This window comes from Anguilla anguilla, chromosome 11, assembly GCF_013347855.1.
Source record: "Anguilla anguilla isolate fAngAng1 chromosome 11, fAngAng1.pri, whole genome shotgun sequence".
NCBI lineage: Eukaryota > Metazoa > Chordata > Actinopteri > Anguilliformes > Anguillidae > Anguilla > Anguilla anguilla.
Window position 1 is genome coordinate 41,953,092 of NC_049211.1, and position 19,354 is coordinate 41,972,445.

Consider the following 19,354-nt stretch of genomic DNA (forward strand, 5'->3'; position numbering starts at 1 on the left):
ACAGAGAGAGGCCGGCGCGGTGTGACCTAGATTCCCCTCCGTAGCACAGAAAAGTTGCGTGCTCGGGGGAGGGGGGGGGGAGAGAGGGAGGCTCTGCCCTGGACAAACATGGGCGGGGAGCAGTGTGCTCCTTCCAAACAGGCCCGACCCCTCAGTCAGCTTGGCGCTCTCTTCTGAACCTGTGCCAAAAGAGGCCGGCCCCGTCGCCGCGGCGATAACTTTTTTTTTTTTTTTTTTTTTAACACGCTCCCCAATCGGCTAGCAAAAGCGAAGCAGGAAAAGAGACACACACGCGCACAGAGACGTTTGTGAAAGGGGGCTCGCGGTTTCTCCGTCCCTCGCTCTCCTGCCTCGGCCGTCCGCGACGAAGGCGAGACGCGGGGCTTCGCTTCTTCCCTCCTCTGCGCTTTTTTTTTTTCCTCCCTTCCTCGCGGCTTCTGTTTCAAAGAACGTTTTAAAAGCTGACTGGGTTTTTTTTTGTTGTTTTTTTTGGCATGAGCTTGCAGTGTGTGTGCGTGTGTGTGTGTGTGTGTGTGTGTGTGAGAGAGAGTGTGTGTGTGTGTGTGGTGGAAGGGTGCCAGAGAGTGCGCTGGGGGTAGAGAAATAAATCCATAAATAACAAACGAGAAGGTGGGGGGGGGGGGGGGGGGGGAGGGGTGACGTCACACAAGGTGCTGCCCAGGACAATGCCTGCGAGAAGATGCGATCGAGGGGACCGTAGCGTCTGAGTTTGAGAGGGAGACGGCTTCGCCCGCGCACCGCGCTGGACAGGGAGGAGGAGACCGCCGGGGAAATTTGGCACGGCGAAGCTGGATTATTTTGGCCGCTTCCCCTTCCTTGGCAAGAAGTCCGGGCACCTGAAGGTCCTCAGCTCTGGCGCTCGGGAACTATTTCGCCAGTTGGCAGCTGTGACCAGAAGTTGCATCTTTTCCTTTTTTTTTTTTAACCGTTAACAACCTGCTTTTCTACATCCGGAGCAAATCAGGGAGAGAGGGGGAAAAACGAAGGGGGGGAGGACAGTTTATTTCTTCCCTAAAGCAGCACGCCAGTGTGTGAACTGCCACGTGACACACCGTACGGCAGAAGGAGATCAGGTGCCAGTCTGAAGAACCGAATCTCTCGCTTTTTTAAATTATTTTTTTAACTTTGTTGCCGAACTGTTTTTAGCAGAGTTCAGGAGAAGGGCGAAGTGGAGAGGGCAAGGACAGAAAAGAAGCGTGAGCTTGCACAGTACTGTCAGACACCCCCCCCTCCCGCACACACACACACACACACACACACACACGCATACACATACATCCACAGTCATCATAACGGAGTTAATCAAAACAAAAACACAGCGGGGTGGAAAACAGCTAAAGACGTGCAGGGATAGCCGGGGAAAGGGAGTTGTGCGGCATGTACAACCTGGGAAGGATGCCAACTACTGACAATAGCCTTCACCACATGCTCGGAGAGAGGGAGAAAGAGCGAGAGAGGTAGAGAGAGAGCGAGAGAGAGAGAGAAAGAGAACACATTTTTTCTGCTTTTCATTTATTTTTATTTGCTTTTTTAAAAATCCCTGTCTCCGTGCGTTCTCGCCATATTGAATTTGACCAGAAGGAAGAGGAAGGGGGGATGAGATTGAGGAGGGGGGGGGGGGCAGTGGGACAGGGGGGATCCTTGGCAAAATGCACAAGAAATCATGTAAGTACACCACTCTTTGAGTTTATTTTTCTGTTTGTGTCTTACCATTCTTCTCTGCTTTCCAATGTAGAGAGAGCGCTCGTAGGGCGTAAGTTACATTGAGTTTACTTTGGTATTTTTTTAGAAGGTCTGTCACCTAGCCGCGTGGTGAATTATATTAAGCCCTCTGGGGTGAAGGGTGTGTGTGTGTGCGTGTGTGTGTGTGTGGGGGGGGGGGGGGGGGGGGCGGTTGGGGTTTGGGGTTTGTGTCGATAGGATTGTCGGAGGCTGCCTTCCTCCCTAAATGCCGTTCCATCGCATGAATAGCGAGCAGGCGAAAGTAAGCGACCTGACGCACGGACATCGGCGTTTCAGAGGGGACGGGACGCCTCCGCTTCACGGCTGCGCGCCGTCTGCGCCAACTCCTCGCTTTTCACTCTCTCTCTCTCTCTCTCTCTCTCTCTCTCTCTCTCTCACTCTCTCTCTCTCTCGCTGCCTCATGCTCTCTGTCCTGCTCTTTCACTCCCTCTCTCTCTCTTTCTGTCGCTCTCTCCCTCTCTCGCCCTCTCCCACTTGGCAGCGGTGCCGAAGTGGGCAGGGATAAAGGAGAGAGAGCCGTTCGCAGGGCAGAGCCGAGGCCGTGGAGCTGTCCGGCTGTGGAGCCACAGCCCCTTTGCTGGAGCGCGTTTGGTTTTGCGATCGCGCCCCTCAGTCTTTCTCTCGCGCTGCTGACTAACGGCGGCACACGCGCGTGCGACTCCGCCGCCGCCGCCGCCGCCATCGGCCCCGCACCCCCAAAAACGGGCTCCAGGTATTCCAGACCTTTCCGTCCTTTTTTTCCTTCCCCTCTTCTTCCCTTCGACCTCGCCGTTCTCCTCCCTCCTTCTCCTCTTCCTCCGTCTCTTCCTCTCTCCCGCGTCCTCGCCTTCCGCCCGCAAACGTGTCTGCCATGCTGAAATCTCCGCCATTTCTGTCCAGGGGACAGAGAGGAAAAAAAAGGGAGAGAAACTTTTTTCAGGGAGGCTGGAGAGACAAGGACGCTCGACGCAGATCAATAGATAGGTCTACCTTTGCTTTACTATGAAATTGCAGGATAAATATGTTACTTATCAGTGTCATATATTTTTAAGTGATAGGTATGTACAAGGAGTCTTTACCACAGCATTTACCACAGCACTGTAGTTGTTTTCGTCGCGTGCATCGTGATTAAGAGGCGAAGCGGCCACGGCCACCGCTGAGGAGAGAGAACGCGGCGCGTTTGCGTTCCGGCTGCCGCCCGTCTGCCTTCGCTCGAGAGCAGCATCGCCAGGCTCGCGCACGCACACGCCGAGAGAGACGGCCTGAGCCTAGCCTAGCCTAGCCTAGCCTAGCCTAGCCCCAAATCCACTGCCTGTGAACAGTGTAGAGAGAGCTTATGAGAGAGCAACCCCAGAGCAGGATACTCAGGGGGAAGAAAGGGCACCAATTTCTTGTGAGTAACGCAGAGGGAGTATTATTATGTGTTAACTCACAGTCTAACGTGTCTAGCTGAGTGTCCCTCGTGTTTCTACAGCACCACCCAAGCTTTTTGTCAGCAGAGTCCCCCTCTGTTTGTCTTTGACAGTGTCTTTATGGCCATTAACGGTGTCTTATAAAGCAGCCGCTGGCTGTTAAATGACTGAATGACCGAGAGCACAAACAGCGTAGACCCCAGGGCCTGTCGAACGAACGTGAGCGTATTCCTCATAAACGCCTGTTTCCAGGAGCAGCGCCTAGCGCTGCGCTACAACTCGAGATAGCACTCTCGCCAGGCCGCCAACAAGAAAGACCACATTTACAGCGCATACCGCACATACAAGCGCATGCCGTATTCACTGCATTAGGTGCAAATCACAAACACACACAAAATATGCACTGGTGAATTATAGCTGTGGGGAAAAAAAACATCCAAGATGCATTCTTTTATTTCTTATGGCTCAAAAGTACCAAATTGCTTAAAGCTTGTTTTCTGAAAGAATATGAAAGATTTGAATATGCAAAAAGAATGTCATCACTGATATTCTTAAAAAAAGGTAAAAAATAGTCATTCGACTGTATTGTTTCTTCAGAAGTATGTTTCGCTGATGTAAGTATAAACAATGCTACTGTACTTATATCTGCAAGAGAGCGATCAGGAAACATAAACATTGTCTTATAAATTGACTGTGCTGTAAAATCCTAGGGTCTACACAACAGTACTTTGGTATATTGAAAGGAAGCTAATACTTCTAGCAACATTTTTGTTTGCTGAGGTGACTCAGAAGAATACAAGGCAATAAAACGATCACAAACGGTCTATTCAATAGGTAATATTCAATATCTGATAACAAGATCGTATCATATCGTATATTGTGTACTATAAAATTGAATATTTAATTTTTTCTGAGCTGAATTACCATGTTAAAATAATGGTGCTAGATTCGGCGTACAAGATGGCGGTTCTGTGCCACGTGTTTGTGTTCTTGTGAGGCAAGATGCATTCCTTCAGCTCAGTCTTCATTTTATCACGCTTATGTTCGAGCAACTCTTATTCATACAAAAATGTAAGAAATGCTATAATTATTTAATAATTTATCATAGGCTGAAGTATCCATAAATGTCCATGATTATTTCAGCATATATATATATATATATATATACACACACACACACACACATATATATATATATATATATATATATATGCATATATATGCGTACATGTGACTATATCTTGGCATTTTCATTTGTATATCGAGTGTACTGTACATATGCTTTGGCAGACTGATAAGGAGAGACAGCAAGAGAGAGAGAGAGAGAGAGAGAGAGAATGGTTGTTCCTTCCCCTTTTATCCTCAGACGAACTTATCATATTGCTTCTTTTTTTTTTTTTTCAAACCAGCTTGCTCCACTTCCTGCTTTTACAGCGTTTCTGACAATTAGGCCTTGTCTTGCTCCACCAGCCACAATAACATGGAACTTATCAGGAACAAAGTCTTCCTGCTCTATCCAGCTGAGGCAGACTTTTTAAACACTTCTCTGTCACTGGTCCGCCATCTTCTTTGACTGGTAAAGTAAGACAAGTCTTGTCGTTTGTTGGTTTTTATTAGTAACATTTTACCACTGTCATTGTATGATGACGCTGTGCGATGAAAAATCTATTTTTAAAAATGTATTGGTAGTATAATGTGGTAAAATAAAGGTAGCATACATGTTTTCATTTTTCGTGTTCAGTACTCGGTTTAGAAAAACTGAGACTTCAGATCGATTTTAAACTAGATGGCATGGTGTAGTTTTTTCACCTGAGAAGGGTGAATATGACTAGGGTAGCCACTGGTGTACATAAACCCTACATAGTTACAATCGATGACGAATCGCTAGATTAGACCCTGACCATTTGTAAAATTCAATTTAATGATCATTTTCCAAAATTCTTTCTTATGTATTTTCCAGTGTCACAAATTAAATGCGTTTTCATGTAGTTATGAATTACATTGGATGTATTAGAAATCATTTATTTGTTTGAAGAAAAACAGCCAAGTGTCAGTGTAGGTAAAGGGCTTTATATTCGATTCTTATTGTTAAAAGGTACAAATTTCGACTGGTCTTGCTCTGAATAGCTGAAGAGGAAAAAATAAGTGTTTGGAGATCTGGATAAGCCTTCACATAGTAATTTATTTTTTAAAGCACCTAACTCCAAACTTTACAACTCTTTAAAGTATCTTTACAGAATTGTTGATCATAATGATCATCCCAATATTTAAACAGAGTATGACTTAAGACGCTGACTGCTAGTTCAGGCTAGTGCTCTTCTAGGGTAGGAGTGAAGGTACCATTGCTTTTTTGCTATAATAATAATAATAATAATAATAATAATAATAATAATAATAATAAGGTTTAATATTTTTGTGTGGCCATTTAGGTGACTAAACTAGTAAATACAGACCTGACTTTCAGTGCATTTTAACTTAAAATCCAAATAGCCATTGTGTTTCTGTAGAGAGGTACATGTATTAGGCTGTACATTGTGATTAATTTGCTATAGGTTTGGTGTGATATTTTGGAGAAAGGCCTTTCTGGGACTGCTTTTCCTTCGTCTTCATTTTTTATCAGCTGAAACCTTAAATGCAGTGCGTAGCTTGTTTTAAATGCCTAAACTACAGACAGAGCGAATGCCACAATACCAAACCCCCTCCTTCTTGCACAGTAAAATGTCCAGTGTTAATTCAAGTCAACATTTGGTCCCACTTCAGTCCAAATGATATCTGTTAGAGTTGAATTAACACTGTTAGAGTTGAATTAACAGTGGACACATTACTGTGTGGTGAGTACATCCCTCCCTGCACTCAGAAAGAGATGTATGTCTCCACCTGCAAAGACGTACTTTTCCAAAACAGCTCCTTACATTCATATGTGGTTTTAGCCACATGCTAATTAAAACTATGCCACTTCCTTTACATTCCACACATTTAAAAAGCCAGATGAGAAGTGAGCTAGCTGCTGGAAACACAAACTCCAAATTACTTGGGAAAATGCGGATTTACTGTTTCTACCACATTACCCGTCATTCCAACTTTTTTTTTTTTTTTTAATTTGTGGATTTAATTCAGGTTATGACTATATCCTTTCAGGTTGTGTGTCCCTGACTGAAAAAGTGTGAGTTTCTCACATTGATAAAGAGAAACAGAGAAACAGAGAAATAAACATATCAAAAATTTTAAATATTTCAATTGTTGTTTTACCAACTTAAAAATAATATACAAGGAGACCTAACAGTGATCCAATAGAACCATATCTGAGAAACTGCAGGGAGGTTTGATTTTTCAAAAGGTAAAACTATTGCTTTGATCTGAATTATAATTTATGATTATATCAACTTTTTTGGATAATACCTTAACACATATGCTACTAATACTGAATAAGACGTTAACAACAATGTTGTTAACAATTGTTAGCAGCTTTTCTCTCTGATACCATTTATATCATTTTAAATGGAATGTAATGTACAGAGATAGAACATGAATTGGACAGTGTGAAACACTTGTTTGACAAAGTCTGTGGAAACATGGCTGGGTTAAATTCCTTAAAGCAAAAATGCTAAACAACCAGGTCAGATGTTTGGATTTGCTGATTTACTGTGTTTCTTCATAAACAAGCCAGGGCCATCGACATGACCGCAAAGAAGACGAGCCTAACTAAGACCCAGGGGAACGCCGGTTGAAGTCAAACAAGGTCAATGCTAGACTTCCTGCTTCTGGCCCGCTATTTTTGCTAGCGGGGCGTTCTCGGGTTTACCCGATGACAGCACAATATCTTTCAGGCAGTAAGAGCAGAAAACAACAACAAGAACGGTGGAAATACTAAACAAGCTTTGAAGTCTTCAAAGCTGGGGGTAGTAGCATTAGATAGCAGCTGCAACCGACTTTTTATACATAATCATTGATTAGAAAGAGGCATGAAAACAGAGGCTGGAGACCCAGCCAATCAGGAATGAGCACAGAAGGAAGGACATGGCAGCGCAGGAGTCACATAATTGGAGGGCAAAGGCAGACATTTTCTGGCAGCCACACATAGCTGGAGTGTCGGTGAACAGGCCATATATTAGCAAAATGAAGTAAGGATAATTGTTTTGATAATACACAATTCTTCTTAATTTAAGGGCATGCTAAAATATTTTTTCAGGAAACACAATGTTGTTTAAAGAGAATGTGCGCTGTGGGTAAACTGAAGTGGCTCAAAAAATCAAAAAGTGACATAATACAAATTAAATCATATAAAATTGTAGTAAGCATATAGTAAACATAAAAAGCTTTTAAAATAATAATTAAATGTATTTTTGTGTAAGTACACGGACTCAATTATTAATACCTTAATTTTAATTTAAATGCTTTATTTTTCAGATGCATGACTGAGTAAAAATGATTTAACTGCTTTTTATTAAAGATAAAATGTCAAAAAAGATCATTTTGTGCTGTATCAACAGTGAGTTAAAATTGTTCTGTGGAAATATGGTGCTGCTTCTTTGGATTAAGCTTTGTTGCTGTTTAGTGCCAATGCAAATACCAAATCTGGACAGACATTCCGAAGCTAACCTATAATACCATTAAGTCAAAACCATTGAAACAGCACATGTGACATTGTCCAGATGGAATATAAGCTGCTTTGAGACTGCGTTGCACATTTTAATTACAGTTTCAGCTATAATATATCACAGTTAAAAAGGGATAAGCAGAAAATCTCTCAAACAAACAAAAAAGCTCCCAATTGCCTGGCAAAACCACCATCACCACAATAAAGGTTATAGTTTAATAATTTTCTAGTTCATACTGCAGTGAGTAGTAATACATTTATTTGCTCAAAAGACTAAAATGAAATGACACTGAATGATAAAATAAGGTAGAACGCAGCTAATGTCAGCTAATCAAGGCTAAATATTTAACAAAAGATTTATCGCTCTCTCTCACACTCTCACACTAATTCTGTTATGAAATTAATCAAGTTTGCTCTTGATTATAGACAATATGTTTCAATAAGTACAGACAGTTTTTTTAAAATTTATTTTGAAATTCTTGGACATTTAGATTCACACATTTATGTCTGCAGATTCTGCATATTTCGGAACATTTTTTTCTCAGAGATCAGTGGTGTGAATGACAAAGTTTCCATTCCTAAAAAGGCAGGCGATTTTCTAATCATTTGTAAACAGTCGTGCACAATAACAAGAAATTCGTTCCACCTTTTGAAACAATGAGGTATCCCCTTTTATTCTTCTAGATCAATGCTGAAGAACTAAACACTTTTTCCGAGGATTGAGATTACAGAAAAAATTGAGCGAGTGGCAGTTTTATCATTATTGTACCAGAAACAAGGATTTCAAGCCTTCCCCAATTAAGAAAAAAAAGAAAAAAACAAAAACGAAACAGTAATCAGAAATTCAAGTTAATTACGTAGACAGGGGGATGCCTGGCAGGACGAACAGTGTTTGGTGCAGATGGTAAGAAGAAGCGCCCCCGAACCTCCCCCCTCCCCCTTCCTCCAGTGCATTTTAAATAACAGCAAAAGAAATATACACTCCTTCGGGAATGCAGAGGGGAGAGGAAATGCCAAAATGCTGCCAATCATTCGCAGGACTGATAAATTACACTCCCTGGAATGGGGAGGTTCTTTCTCTGTTATAATCTCAGGCAGGCGAAGGATGTTTGTATCAGACCTCTGCTTCATTTTGGGTCGCTGTCGAATCAAGGAAAGCTTAATAGGGAAAGTCCCCCCCCTCAAATTAAGCAACGACAAAAGCGTTGTCTAAGATTCCATTTTTAAAAAATGACAGGCTTTTTCACTCTCCTGCTGCCAACCTCACCCACCCACCCCCCACCCCCAAAAGCCCACCCCCCCCCCGCCTTTCTGTGCCCACCTCGCCACGCACTCCCCCAGTACCACCTCCTCTTTTCCCTTCATTGAAATTCAGCCTGGCACGCAGACGCTGCCCATTTCTTGGCATCGTGCTCTGGGAGGAGAAAAAAAAAAACAGGAATCTCTACCAGTCGTCTCGGTCACAGTCGCCGTGGCTGTGCCCTTCTGCCAGCTGGGTTCCTGCGGACAAAAAAACCCTGCGTACCAATAGGTATTTCTGATGTATTTATTTCCAGTGATTGTCGGTCAGGCGTCATGTTTGGCAGTTTAACAGTTTGGGGGATCTTTGGTAATGTATTTACTTTTTGAATTGGGTGGCAAGGAAAGCTGCCTGTGGCTGTATGCGGGGAGCAGACTGAGAGATGGCCTATTGTTTGTCTGATTTGTGATGCCTGTTTTTTCTCACGCTTTTCATTTCTGTTAAAGAAACAAAAAAAAGTGCGAGAATTGTCTTTCAAAAATACCGTTTTACACAAAATGACGACTGCTGTTGAGACAAAGCTTAGGCTTGGCACGCTTGTGGGGTTGTGTAATGCTAAGAATTCAACATGGCAGCCATTTTCTTACTGATAAGATCAACTAGTTAGAATAGAGGCCTGGGTAGCATGTTCCGTGGCATGAGGTTGACCTCAAAGAGACCAGATGTAGAAACAAAAGTGACTTGGATGTTTTCTGTGTATTACTAGCATGGCTTTAAGTTATTGGGCTGTTATTCTCTGTGCATGTTTCCTTAAATGGCTTTGTGTATAACCTCACATTCCCTTTTGAAATGATATTTTCAAGGGAGTCACTCATACGCCTTGGAATGAGTCCAAACAGAGGGCATTTGGCCAGATTGCTCACTGTGTAAAACTGCAATGTGACGTCCCTTTGCATGGCTCAGCCACCAATTAGACAATGGAGGTTTTGATGCACACCCACATTCAGTGTGTGTGGCTCCGATTAGCCGATTAAGAACAATCCTGCATTGAGCAATACGCAAAATGGAGGAGAGATTTTCCTAGCTATTTATATTTAACTATCTCAAAACACATTAAAGACATGTTTCCATAGCTGTACATGTAAGCAAACTGCGGGTAGGAGGTGCTGGTAAGATGACCACAGAACTGAGGCCTGTAAATCTGAGTGTACAGTACACCAGTTGAGGATTCGTGTAAAAAAAACAAAACAGATGCACAACATGACCACTGTGGCCTGGTCACTTGAGGACATAGGATTTGGCTGGATTTGCGCAAGGTCTTGAGAGAGTTCACGAGGGACACGGGACACGGGTGTAACCTCAGCTCACCCCCCCGTCCCAGCTCGGCACTGACTCACGCCGGCCCTGCCCCGGCCCTGCACTCGCACTGCTATTGTTAGGGACACGCGGCCCCTCGCTTAAAAAACGAAGCGACGGTCATCTCAGTCAGAGCAGAGCAGGAAAGGAAATCTGCCGAGAAAAACATTTCCTGTTATGCTGCCAGGTCAAAATGAACAGAGGTGGAAACAAATGGCGACGTGTTATGTACTGGGTGCTCTTGCCCTGATAAAGTGATTGCACATGACAGATGTGTAGCCTTGTACACGTGCATTTTCATACTTTGGTGCAATGAAGTTTAATGTCAGATTTTTTAAGTCACATGACTTAGAGCAACTCATGATATTTTCACAATGCATGTACACACACAAGCACGCACACACACACACACACACACACACGTATGCATGTGCACACACAAGCACGCACACACACACACACACACGCACACACCTGCACATGCATGCATGCACACACACACACACACACGTATGCATGTACACACACAAGCATGCACACACACACATGCACACACACACGCACACACGTGCACATGCATGCACGCACACACACACGTATGCATGTACACACACAAGCACGCACACACACACACATGCACACACGTGCACATGCATGCACACACACGCGCACACGTGCACATGCATGCACACACACACACACACACACACATATGCATGTACACACACAAGCATGCATGCACACATACAGGTGCGCACACACACATACACACATACATATATTTATTTGACAAATTTGACAGTAGACATGAGATGAAATTAATATGAAATAGAATGCTATATTTAGATGAAAAAATTTTGTGTGTATGTAATTTTTCATTTTCCTAATTCATATGCTGTTTAGAATTAAAATATTTAAAACATATTTAATAGGAAATTAATCTGATGGCACTGCTTGATAAAGAGCAGTTTCATTTTAAGGATCACCTGAAATTAGATGAAAATTATAGCTATTCAGTAATAACACACCAACTGGACATTTTTCTTTACCTGTTCAGACTGTGCTATTACACAATACAACTAGATCATTTGTTGAATATTTTCAATGTACTTGTAATTAGGGTTAATGAAACAATGGATAATCCTGCTTCTACTGGGTTATTGTAATTCCATGCTAAAGTACAAATCAGTTTTTTTAACTGAGGGTATTCATATTTAAAAAAAAATATTTTTTTGAAAATATGGAATCAACTTTGCTTTTGGAAAAGAACTACGTGAAGTCTGTGTGATCAGCAATCACACGGACGATTTGTAAAAACCTTACGGTAAGGCAGACCTGGTTTGGAGATCTGAGGACAGACAGGCTGCTCTCTGCTTTTATCTGAAAATTATCCAACTGTCACATCTGCCAGGGCATATTTTTTTTCACGGGGAGAGAGGGACAGATGCAGAGAACTCCTCTAGTGGCTGAGTCAGTGAGCGAGGTGGCAAGCCCTCAGCGTCCACACGCCTCCAAATGCCAACAAAACACGGCATTCTGGGTAACGTTCCTCCGGAGCGGCGTGGCGTTGCATTGTGGCAGGAGGGAGTGCTGGATGAGACAGGCTTCTGTCCCAAGAACAGATCGCCACCGGCTTGTGATGGGGGCCTAACAGCTGCCAAATGGAATCCCATTCTACGCATAAGTACCCTTTCAGCAGTGCTGGTCCAGTTCAGGGTGGGCTTTGTTTAGCTCTCCACCACAGTTTTTGTGTCAGCAGCATCTGACGGTCCTCGTTACAGAGCACTAAAGTCTTTTATTGACGACAAACGGCGAAATATAGTTTAAATTGGACAGGAGTGTGGTAATGAATGCAAATTTGGTTCTGTTTATATTAATTGTACAAACTGTGATTTGTTTAGCATTAATGAATGCGGGCAGCCTACCGTTAGTTTCAGAAAGAATATTTTGAGCAAAATTAGGGAATCATTATGCACAAAGAACATTACAGTCTTGATAAAAACTTAATCAGTGTTAATCTGTTTGAGAATCAAGCAAACGTGTGGACACTGGAACAAATTAATCTAAAAAGCAATTAGTTTCTAAAAGCGGATTGGTGGTACCATAGTTTCTAAAAGCAGATTGGTGGTACCACAGTTTCTAAAAGCAGATTGGTGGTACCAAGAACAGCAGTCTTGTTGGACTCTAATGTCTCTGGTTGTTATGACAGACCATGTCCTGTCCTGCCTGCACATTTTATTATTAAATGTATGTCTTTTCATCACATAGTGGCTACTGAGAGTGGTTTGGTTCCGTTCATCATCAAATAAATTCAACATCTCAATTAAAGCCCCCCAACCCCCCCTCCTCCCTCCCTCACCTCCCCTCCCCACCACGTCCCATACCCTCCCCCTGCCCCAGCGCCTATTCATTCTGACCCCACCAAACATGGCCCGGCTCTAGCGGAGCCTAATTCTTTGCCAAAACATTTCAATCACTGTCTTCTGTGTTAATTAGGCCAAAAAGGAGTCCTGAATGTTAATGAGCAGGTCTGGTGCCTTTCAGAGGCTCTGCTTCTCATGCCAGATTATGCAAAGTGGGGTCCGCCCCTCCCACTCGCATCCTCGGGGGTGGGGCTGCTCACGGGCTCCCTGGTATTAACCCCCCCCCCACCCCCCACCCCCGCAGGACCATGCTACACCCCCAAAACCCACCCCCCAACCCACCCCAAATCCCTCCGCAGTTCATCACTCTACCATACGGGCATCCACCTTAAACCTCAAACCCACCTTGGGGAGGTTGGCTTGGCTAACACGGCTCAGCCATGATTTTCTCAATAGCGTGACTAACAAATGCATTATTGACTTCCAGAACCAGAGTGGAGTACCTTCTTTTTTTTACATTATGATACCATCTGAACTATGTAGCTGGTTCAATTTGGAACAAGCAGGCTTTTTCATCACCACCTTTAAAATATATCCTAATTTCCTGATGGGTCAAAAAGGGAGCACGTATATCGGCTTCATGTCTGATCTTGACGTCAGCGAGAAATGTTTCATGAGCCTGTTTCGGCGGGGATTTGTTCGGTGAACGCGGGATGAACTCCAAACATCGGCGCTTCCTGAAACAGCCAAGTGAGAGTGCATTAACCTAAGGTGACATGTACAAGCAACAGGCTAAAATAGAAGCTCAAATAAGCCCTTGTGTATAGGCTATATTTTTCAGAGCGGTCCAGCGATGAGCATTGAGACACTGAGGATGGCTGTGTCTCAGTGAAATGTGGTCATCTCCAATGTCCATAATTAAGAGCCGTTGCCAAGATGTTTACGATATATTACAGAATCGTTTTTTATTTTGAGTGCCCGCTCCTGTCTTTCTTTTCCTCCAGCCACTTTGAGCAGCCTATGCACCTACGCGATACATAGGCTGCTCCAAGTAGCTAGAGGAGAAGAAATTGAATTTATGAAGCTTGTTTCTGGGGTGCAGGTTGATCGTTTTCATTCAGTATACAGCAGGCTACATTTCCTCGTGTCGTTTCGGTAGATTTGTGATTTTCAACCCAGGTGACATCACCGAACTCTCCCAAGGTAATGTGCTGGCTTTAAAACACTGCTGGCATATTCATGGAAGCTGCTAGAACAGTGTGTGAGGGAAGACTGTAGACCTGCTTTATACTGAGAGAGTTGTTTATTCACCCTGTGAATCATACAATACCTTTCACAATTTTATAACTTTGTGTCAAGGCCAAAATATTACATTCACCCTAAGAAATAAATCATAACCTGGGACATGGGAAAGCTTATGTTAACGGTGTTGGAGGAATGGTGTTATGAGTTATCGACATTTTAAACACATCTTGGGGGCTATAGTTTTATGACTTAATTTTTTAAATATTAAGAATGGTTTCTGTGAATCTGAATTTTGAAATGTATGAAGTATCCTTCATGACTAAAATGGTTTTTGCTGGCTTTGCTTGTGTAAAGAGAACATTTGCCTGATGCAACATGCACAAAATGGGCCTTTCCTCTGAGCCTGCTTTCAAAGTCAAAGTGTTTTTTCTTTCTTGTGTAAGAAATCCCAGTTTTACACTGAATATCACCCGCCCAGATTAGAACCTGGAGACGTCTACAGGCTTGCTGTACAGATGTTGTCACTTAAAGTGCTGAGTCTAGTACCCTAAAATGGCTGCAGCGTGGCCATTTTGTTTACCCCCCCCCCCCCCCTCACGTAGCAGAATCACAGCATTGTGCAGGCTTGGGAGGGCGGCTGGGGGAAGCCATGTTTAAATTCAGCTGTTTACTCCCGCTTGTTAAACAACAAGCTTCCGCAGGGTCGTCTAGTTGGAATGCGCCCAGTTTTTGGCAAAACGGGCTCCAGCTCCTGGCAAACAGTCGAGCGGCTTTTCTCTACCGCATGCCAACCTCTCTGGATGCCAGTGAGTTATGCTTTAGGCTTTCACAAATTAGCACTCTTACTGTGTCACGTCTCTGTGTGTTTGTGTGTTTATTTGCCTTTTTTGAAAAGTATGCTTCTGTAAATAGTGCCATTGTTCCTTTGCCAGCTTTCTTCCGTGGGGACGATACACCTGTATTCTTCTCTCCTTTTTTCCGAGGCGTTTTTCTTCTCTCTCCTAGTGAGGTCTGTACTGACTGCCCAGGACCGAGTCATTTTCGGGGGTCAGTATCAGGCTATGATCACGCAGTTGCTAAGCGTTCACAGTCATCTTACGACTAGCAAAACAAACAGACAAAAAACAAACAAACAAACGACCAAATAAATTTCACCCTCCTGGACAATTCCGCGTCAAATAATTTTGTTGAAATGCCTTTTGTGGTCGCTATGGTAATGTGACCGTAGTATTGGGCACAGTCGTGTGAAAATTCCGCCACCTTTCCTGTGATGTGTGTGCCAGCTTTTAACCTTGCCTACATTCTATTACAATTGGTATTGCAGATGCACTACTGGTTAATATGCATGTGTGCTGTAATTATTATAAATTTTATCATGCACAGATATTGATTGTTAATGATATTAATTATATAGGGTATGGAGTAATGCAGTTTATCAGGTCTAATGTATTTTTTTTACTGAAATGGAACATTTGAATGGCTATGAGAGGGAAATCAAACACAGACTCCTCTGTGCTGTCATCTTCTGGTCTGTTTTAAAGAAACCTCTTCATTCTGCGAGGAGCTCTTGCTTTCGCTCTCACATACCTGTCCAGGAAGTAAAGTTCCCATGAATCATTGCAAACTGTAATCACACGGTCAGCACATGGTGTATGCGGAGTCTATGCTCGACTAACAACAGACATCCCTCTCTCTCTCCCTCTCTTTCTCCTCAGAGTTCCTGTTCGTCTTCTCTCGAGCGATCGCGCAGTAGATGCTGTCCTTGGGGCTGAGGTAGTAGATTGGATAGTTGTGGGGTATGTGCCCTCCCTCTGAGATAACTATGCAATCTACTGTCTTTCCTAAGGAGACAGGCACATCTTCCGTCGGAAAGAGAGTTACCACACTGCCTGCGAGCGGAGAAACGAAAAGCCATTTCCTCCTGAATCCACTCCTTTATGATATTACCCCACCTGCCCTCTAAGCCCAGCCATCACAGCTTCAGCTCAAATATGGTCACGCAGCCCTTTATCCACTACAGGTACAAATATGTTTTGAATGCTAGACACACTCCATCAGGAGGCACTGTCTTTGTTTTACAAATGGTTGTATTTTTGACACACTGAATGAGTAATTCAGGGGGACAGTTGTTCAGCTGGTTAGCCCTGCATTACAGGGTTCACAGTCCGTAGACAAGGGTATGCATCCCTGCCGGAGGAGTTTGGCTGCGGCCTACATGCTGGAGGCCTGCCGTGCCCTTTCGAGGTGAGGTAGTAGGTTGTATAGTTTGTTGGGTGGGATCGCACCCTATTCAGGTGATAACTATACAGTCTATTGCCTTCCTCGAGAGGCACACTGACGACTGCCGGGAAACCAGGAAGCGGAAGAACACCTCAGGGCAAAGCACTGTTTCCCTGGGCGGGCCGTGCGCACGCGTCAAGGTCAAAAGTGGGAATTTCTTCTGGAACATTCTTTAGGTATTTTAACTACCACTGCGAGTACTGTTGCCTCACACAGGTAGCTTCAAGCTTGGGGGCTGAGGGGAATGAAATACTGTTGTTGTTTTTTTTGATTGATGACAAATGGTCATCAGTTATCATCTTGCTTAAATGTATTGGATCAGGAGAAAAATAAATAAAAATGGATTTCATAATCTATTAGACAGATTTGCCGTTTCTTAGAATTACATTTTGGGATACAATTTTACATTTACAATTTAATCATTTGCCAGAGTCTTGTACCAAAAGCAACTTACAAAATTGCATTTTTCATGGTAAGCAAACACCACTCGAGTTTAGAGAAGTTGTAATAAGTGCTGCAGTCGATGTGCATGCCTCATGACCTAGGAAATATGTGTAGAGAAGGGCTCCTTTTTGTTTGTCTTACATGAACAAGTATAGCTTTACAAACCAGGTTATAGAAATAGATCCTAGTTTACGTTTTCTGCTTGGAAATCATATTAATTAAGGAAAGTTCTAGTTATTTTAACATTTAACTATTTATTGTTCAAGAATTCTCTGAATGAGCATATTATTAAACCAGCTTTGTGAAGGTCATTGACATGGCAAGTGATTTGGATGTCATACCAAATACAAGGACATCATCTTAAATACCTATTCACTCTTTCCGGAAAAGGTAAATTTCATTTCAAACTTTAATTTGAGGTACCATTGGATGTTAATCTTAAAGGAGACCAAGGTATTTTAAAAAACATGATTTTGTGGAGGATCCACAAAAATATCCATGGAACTGTTGTATGTAATTTGATGTCTTATTGAACTATTGTATATAACTCTTGCATAATTCATTATGTTTATTACATTATACATTGTGAAATACAAGGACGTCATGCTTAGGTTACTGAGCAAAAAAAGGTTTTTAAGAGCACACAATATCAATGCTACCAAAACACACTTATTGCTTCATTGTTTTTGTCTGGTCAGTCACGTCTGACCGATGAAAATCAATTTAAACAAAATGTTGACACAATAACAAGTTTGTTTTGGGAGCATTAATAGTGTACACAAACTAGTTTTTAGATTATATGAGAAAATGGTGACGTGCAAATTCAACGCGTGTGTGTGTGTGTGTGTGTGCTTGTGTGTGTGTGTTCATAATCCCATTTTAGCTGTAAAACAAAATATCTTTACTGAGTGAATTAAGTAGTTAAAAGAATAAAAGAATCAAAACAGCCTGGACAGAGGTGGAGACTCTCTGTGAACTTTGTACACATTTTTACGGTGGGTAATAATTTAGGCAACAGGTCAGCCCGTTGTGTGTGAAAGGCTGTCCGCAGTGCAACAGACAGACTTTCAACACTCAGAAGAACGTAGCAGCAGCACAACGCATGTACAATGCTTCTGGGTTCCTCCCGTCGCCATCGCAGTGTAAATGAATTTATGGGCAAACAAACATGGTAAATGGATTGCATGTATATAGCGCTTTCATCCAAAGCGCTTTACAATTGATGCCTCTCATTCACCCATTCACACACACTCACAGTGAAAGGCTGCCATGCAAGGTACCAATCAGCTCGTTGGGAGCAATTAGGGGTTAGGTGTCTTGCTCAGGGACACTTCGACGCGCCCAGGGTGGGGGATCGAACCGGCAACCCTCCGACTGCCAGACAACCGCTCTTACCTCCTGAGCTATGTCGTGCACACACGTGAGCAGCGCCCTTTGGCCCGGGACGGGCAGCCAGGCGGGCACCGAGGAGCCGGCAGGGGGACGGGCGCCCGTGCTGGCATCCAGGAAGGGTGTGTGCGCGATAGGGGGCGTGGCCAGAGCGTCCGAGAGAAAAAGGCGCCCTTCGTCGATCGCCGTCCGACCGCTTCGAACCGCCTGCGTCTCCCCTGCCCCGTGCTCGTATTTACGGAAGGCCAGAGGAACAGGAAGACTGTTCGCGGGGAACGGGCTCCCCCTCCCCCATTCTACCCTGGAAACAGGGGTCCCGGGCAAACGTCCAAAGGCTTTTTCTGTTGGTTTGGCCCGCCAGTCCCTTAACCCTCTGAAGGGTCGTTTCTGTGGAAAGAACAGACCTCCAGTTCGGACAGCTGTTACAAACGTGGAATATATTATCAATATAATGAAACAAAACACACTCGAGCAGCACTTCACAATATATTGACAAATACACAAGTTATTGCTGCTTTCAGAGATTGTAATACTACACAATAGCTGAGAAATATATGTATCAATATATGACAGTATTACTAGGACTATGCACAGTAAAATCTTTACCGATAAAACAACTCCATCTGATAGAGTAGATTTTATTTAGGTATTTTACTCCCTCTAGTGAACTTCATTTTAACACTGAATGATTTCTAGTGCTGAAGAGATGGTGTAGGAAGAGACTGTTCCCTTCTGCCAGGTGCATGCAGGTTAATTGAGTTCTAGTCCCCTGTGGCTTATAAAGCCTCAGATTGCCCTGAGGCCTGTTTCTTCAGCAAGCACATCCTGCATTATTAACATCAATATCGGCTTGCTGTGCGCTGGTGCACATCTATAGGAAGAATGCCACAATGCACGGAAAGCTCCTGTTGTTCTTCCGACACACATACTGTATATACATATATATATATATATATATATATATATATATATATATATATATATATATATATATATATATATTTATTCTATGGACCGACAAGGACCTGCTGAGTTTTATCATTCGTATATTTAAATCGGCAGATAAATGGCAAATAAAAATTTTAAATGATTTCATTCGACGTGTCAGGAAGGAAGGTAGATTCACTGGCTGTTTTCTACTGATGTCTGCATGGAAACTCACCTTTTGAAAGTGTACCTCAGTGTTTCTGATTGGCTCAATGTTTTTATAAAAAAGCTGACCCTTCACTCTGTTTGTCTTGTTGGTTTTGAGGCATGCAGTTGCACGTGTGATGGTAGGTTTACC

General features: G+C 43.1%; 1 long non-coding RNA gene across 1 annotated transcript; it reads left to right on the forward strand.

Moving 5' to 3' along the window:
- Positions 1–2,166: 2,166 nt before the first annotated feature.
- On the forward strand, positions 2,167–16,592 carry LOC118207193. The gene is made up of 2 exons (XR_004761333.1): positions 2,167–2,476; positions 15,672–16,592. It is a non-coding gene; the product is annotated as an uncharacterized LOC118207193 (long non-coding RNA).
- The last annotated feature ends 2,762 nt before the right edge of the window (positions 16,593–19,354 follow it).